This window comes from Drosophila navojoa, chromosome X (assembly GCF_054131105.1).
Source record: "Drosophila navojoa isolate 15081-1374.11 chromosome X, UAZ_NAV_1.0, whole genome shotgun sequence".
Classification (NCBI taxonomy): Eukaryota; Metazoa; Arthropoda; class Insecta; order Diptera; family Drosophilidae; genus Drosophila; species Drosophila navojoa.
In genome coordinates, this window is record NC_142895.1 from 20,351,834 (window position 1) to 20,358,067 (window position 6,234).

The window sequence follows — 6,234 nt, forward strand, 5'->3', positions numbered from 1 at the left end:
TATACAGCACAACTGTTCAGCACACACATTTTGGCTGTGAAATACTTTGTGGCATTAAGGCTGAATGAAAATAGGGCCAAAATGAACATTAAGTGTGTGTGTGGCTTAGATCGAACGGGTTTAAAACGCAAAAGAAATCAGAGAGAAACAACATGAAAACAACTTAGGGTATGTAGAGTGCATACACAGTTCAATGATATGCCAAAGTTGATATATCGCTATATTATACATATGTATGTGCTATATATAAATCTATTTTATCTTACGTTTTTATACTCATGCAGAAAATGTAGAGAGTATATTAGTTTTCCGACAACTGTCGCTGTTCACTAAATATATGAAATTCTCTTTGATAAGTTGTACATTCCATTCCAGTCCATTCCACTTCATATTTAATGTCTCTTAGATTTCTGTTCCCAGTTCTATTGCTGTCAGATCAGATCAGAAAGCGACTACCTCCGAAAATTTTAGAAAGATATATAAATATATGTACTTGATCTTCAAATATTGTCAACTTGGATAACTCTTTAGATATTTGTAGCTTTTTTTTTTAATTTTTTGATATTTTCTAAGGACGGTTTCCAACACTATTCAGTGCTGTTTAATGATTGATGCATTTGAGGATCGGCTAACTTCAAGTTCTTTTTGCATATCAAAAGCGATCTCCTGCTCTAGCCTATGGCTATGTCCATGTCCCTTGCCCATGTCCACTTCCTATGGGCTATTACCGATCTCATATGTATGTATAATTTATAACATTTTTTATGACAGATGATCAGCGCTGATGATTACAGTTGTCGGATTTTCGTGTACTTTTGATTGTATGCTTGCTGTTGCTGTTGTTGTCATTGTACTTACCCATGAATGTATTATATTATACCCTACTTGGCAAATACGCGGCGATCCAATCTAACTAGTACAACGACTGAGGATTAAACAGCGAAAATCTGAGATGGGTTCAAGGTTAAAACCTGTACTTATTAACACGGTTTATTGTACTTTTGTAAACTGCAAGCAAAAAAAAAAAAAAAAAAAAAAGAGCGCAAATAATAATATAAAAAAAAATATATAACAACAACTACAAAAACAATAAAACACTGAATTAACCCCCCAAGAACATTGGCGTCTATAATTATTTATACGATGTTTCATTTGTTTTGGAATTTTTCCATTTTTCAATTTAGTTGCTGTTTTTGGTTTAATATCGTTACAATAATGAAGTTAAGCAGCCCTAATAACCAAAATTAGGTTTAATACTCTGAACCCATTGATTTGAATGCTACATATAATCAGTTATATATAATACTCTGCTAGTGAATAAACACAATTTTATTGCAATAAAGTTGAAAATATTAAAGTATGTATTCCAACTGAGTTTGGAAAGTTGGGAATTGAGATAAGAATTACAATTTTTTCCATTAAATTTGAAAAAGGAATTTAAGGAAAATTATTCAAAAATAATAAAAGGGAAATCATGTTATATATAAGTATATTTTATATTAATCTTTAAAAAAAATAGGTGTAATGATAATGATAATGCTAATTTACTCAGTTCGAAATAAATGGTATTCCAAAAAGTTTCTAAATATGATAATTCATGCAATATATGTATATTCAATATTGTGTAAAAATTGATCTTAGCTTGAAGTTTTTATGTAACATGTATAATCCTATAATATTTTTTCACTATTCGCACGAAATGTTGGCTTTATTCCCTTGGCATAGTCGACGTCTAGCTCTATTGAAAATGTCGAAATACGTCCCATTAAAGCTGATATAAAATACCAATATACTCCCTTAACACTTGGTAAACGAGTATACTACTAGCTCAGCTAGTCGTTTTTAGTGTCAACAATTAATTGTTCAAATAAGCTAATTCATTGTCGGCTAACGTGGCGTATGCGTTACAATTTCAAATAATAATAAATAAAAAAACTTCGTCTAACGTCCGTCGGTGGCGCTGTCCGTTGATGCTTGTGACGCGCGCATTTATTTTCTTTCTTTCTTTTTTTTTTACATTTTTTCATTTTTTAACACTCTACACTCATTTTGAATGGTGCCCCCCAAAAACGGTCTCATTATCACGATAATAATGACGACAGGGACAGTGAACGTTGATTGTGATAATGATTGAGATGCGCGGCTGCGGCTGCTGCTGCTGCTGCGGCGGTGACTGCGGCGACAGCTACTGTTAGCTGATTATAATTTACATGTGTTGTATTTATTTAGTTACGCGCTATTTTCCTGTTTCTGTTTGCTCTTATTATTTGTGCCGAACGAAATGATACATATTTCGGCGTGCATTGTCGAGCCCCAAAGAGCCCTCGATCAATTGGAGCCCAAGCGAAAGTTCTTTTAACGAATTCGGATACCCTAGCTGTTGTGGGTATGATGATGCTGTTGGATAGCTCAGCACTAATTGATCCGTATGTATATGGTATATATACATACATATGTATGTACAATATAATACAAATAAATATTTATTATATAAAACCAATTAACATATTCCAAGTCTCTACAGGGTATTTAGCTGTCGGCTAGCCAAGAGTTAAAGCTTTCATTGTGTTTCTTTCGTTTCTCGTGCATTTCTTGCGCGCCCAACGAGACGGACCAATAAGAAGTCAACGCCATAACTGTAGTTGTGTTACTGTTAACAGATGCGCCGCTCGAAGTCTTTTTCTCTTTCTTTCTTTCTTTGTGCTTGGTGTTGGCTTTTGGGCTTTTGTCGTGCTGCTCAGAGGCGTGAAGCGTGCTCACACTGTGAACAGTCAAATTTAAAGCTCTACGCACAGTTTACACGGGAAGCAAACATGTGTGCCTACGTGTGTGTATGTATGTATGTGTGTACATAAGTGTGTTTGTATATGTGTGTACTTTTGTATATCGAATATGGGGCATGTCAAAGGATCTCACAGTTGAATTTAAGCCTGTTGAATATTTTTTGAAATTGCGTAAAATCAATATCGATATATGTAAATGTATGTATATACATATATATCGCTTGCCTTTTTACTATTTACTTATGATTATTATTATTATTTTATTAATTTGTGCTTGCAATCCGAATCCAAATCACAGTCGGAGTCCGAATCCGAATGCGAATCAGTGTGAGCGCCGATGCGCGCGCGCGTTCCGCTCACAAATACATTGAAATCAATTAAACCCGTTGTCGTCATCGTTCTCGTCTCAAGCACGAGCGGCGCGCGGCCACGCATACACTTGCTGTTGTTGCTGCTGCTGCTGCTGCTGCTGCTCTCGCACTTGTTGCTCGCGCTCTCACGGCGATCTCTGCGACGCAGCAGCAGCAGCAGCGGTGGCGGCGGCGGCGGCAGCGGCGACTGTGACGACGGCAGCGTCGGCATTCGACACCAAGCAATGGGCCAGGCATCATTACGGCTTGTCGTTCTTTAGGATTTTAGTTCATCGATCTCAGCGTAAGTGCTCGCAACACGACGCTCGACGCTCGACGCTGCGGCGCTCCCGTCTGCGTTTAAACGGCAAAAGCTTTATTTTATTTATTTTTTTTTCTTGGTGTTATTGTGCGCGCTGCTTGAAATTATTTTCAATTATTATTTATTCAAAGTTGTTCGGTTTTTTTTTCTATTATTTTTTTTATATAAATATTTTGTTGTTGTTTCACTGTAGTCGATCCGTACGCAGATCGCTGATCGTTGTCGTCGTTGTCGTCGTCGTCGCCGTCACTGTCGTGTGTGCATTTAATTTGATTGTTCCAATTCATATACATATGTGTGTACATAGTGTGCGGCTATATTTCCTTTTATCAGCAACGTTTTCAAGTGCGACGACGCACGACGGCTCTCTGTTATCGTTAGCCGTCATGAGCTGATCGTGTTCCGATCGGCCGCAACGATTTATCGCTTTATATCGCCGAAAAAATGTCTAACGATTTCGTACAAATAAAATCAGAAAAAAAGTAGAAGAAGAAAAACAACAACAACAACTTTGTGCACAAATAAACTGCAAACAATGCGCTTGCAGTCGGAAAATCGTACGGGGACAAAAACAAAAAAAAAGGAGATACTCTCCCTCTCTCTATCTGTCTATCTATTTCGCGCCCACTCTCTCACATAGCTGCGGAAAAGCCGAAGCAAAACAAAATGTAACGAAACGATACATAACGGAATGTTAACGAAAGCGAACGATCAGTGCTGTGGTTAAGCAGCTTTATCTTATCGCTGCCAACGCCGCTAGACCGTCTCGAAGACAGCCCCAGTCGCAGAACCCCATAGAACACACATCGTTTGCCCGCTGACCGCAAGCACAAAAAGAAGAAAACTTTTAATTCGCGTTCGGTATTAAGGTTCGGCTTAACATATCAAGTGTTCCCAAAGTTAAAGAAGTTGAAGCAGTTAAAGAATCATTTGCAGAATAGCTTGAAATATCAGTGACTTTTGTGTATTTTCCTTGTTGTCGCTTAACATCCAAAATATTTGTTGAATTTCTTCTAGTAAAACTTTAACGATAGAGCCTAAAAACATATGACTATTTAAAGCTTACTTAAATTCTATAGACGGTGTAGTTTTAGATGAGCTTATGAAGTACTGAACTGGCATGAGTCTCTGTAATTTTCGAGTATTTAATATATATAAATCTGAAATTTAACATGTTATATCTAGCCAAAATTAGAATTGTTAAAGTCCCTTCAGCATTTTCTATATGTATTGATTTTATCTCAAAGTTCATTGATATTTTGTATAATTTAATAATTTTCTAATTTTATTTAAATTTAATGCTAATTTATTTCGCATTTAATACAATTCCTAAGAGCTTCCATTTATGTTTGTTCTTTTCTTTTTGTACTTTTGCAATTTTATCGCAACATTTGCGTTCATCTGAATGCTTAAATTGATTTGAGTTTGGCCTGAACGACGGAGCTTAAGTCCGATGTAAAATGAATACCAAATTTGTTGAGCTCGACAACTATTAATTGCTAACCGGTCTGGCTATCGTTGGTCGCCTAGCTGAAATCAGCGGGAAGAGGAATTTTGTTTGTTCAGTTGGTCAATCTGAAGATTATATCCAAGAAGTGAGTTCATCACTTTCAGTTTGAGAGATAAGGCTCTGTGTTTTTTTAGCTTTGCATTCAGAGATCAGAGCAATTTTATCATTAGTCGGAAAACTGTTTATCTGCCTGCCCAATTGTAAATAACTGAAAGTAGGTCAAAAGAAAGAAAAGATAATAAAATATTTCATTCAAATGCTTAAAATCGATAATTAGTAAATTCGCAGAACTAGATCATTGTTTATACATACATATACATATGTATAAATAGATTTTATGCTACAGTCTGCATTGTATGTGCCCAATATACCCATTTTTACTTCGTTAACAGAGTATGAAATAAGGCTTAAACCTGCCCCAGTCCCCGTTTCCCTTTCCTGGTTTCCTCACGGACATACAAAGAAAATTAGCTTCGCTGTTGATTTTATCGAGGTAATTGTGATGGAAAAGTAAAAGGGCTATCGAAACCAGTTATAGATATTCACTTCACTGCAGGCATAACTGTAAAACAAGGAAGAACGCCAAAAAGCTCAAGGCAGCTACTTGGTCGAAACTTGTTTAAAGCAAGCTCACCCGTAATAAGCCGCATAAAGAGTTCCAGCAATTTAATACAATATCATTGTCGTGCTGATTATATGATTATGTTGGCGAAATATCGAATTCTAGGGATCAATTAAAGATCGCTACAGAACAGAGCAAAACAATATTTAAATCTCTTCTATTCGATTCTCATATTTATATATAGGGGTTTATTTATTTTTATGTAAATGTCTTTCTATTTATTCTTAAATGATTTAGACTACTTCAGACACTTAACACAGTTCTTTTATTCTATTCTCATATGTATATGTTCGAGTTTTTGATCTAAATGATTTTCTCCAGTAATTCTTAAGTTTGGTAATCGACTTGGCTATTGTATTTGTGGTTATTATGGTTATATAGATATTTAGGAGTGATTTTCTATACGATTCTCATAATGACTATCTGATATTTCTTATTGATATAGTCTAAATGTTGTTTCTTTTTGTGATTCGTTTGAAATATTTTAGGCTGCAATTCTAGGGTATCTTTTTGTTGAGCGACAACAACGAAAATATATATATATATATTTTTAATATGCATATACATGTACGTATGTGTATACTGTCTGTATATTTTCAACATTCTTTTGTGCGGTTTGCTTCGGGATCGCGGCACATAAAAATAAA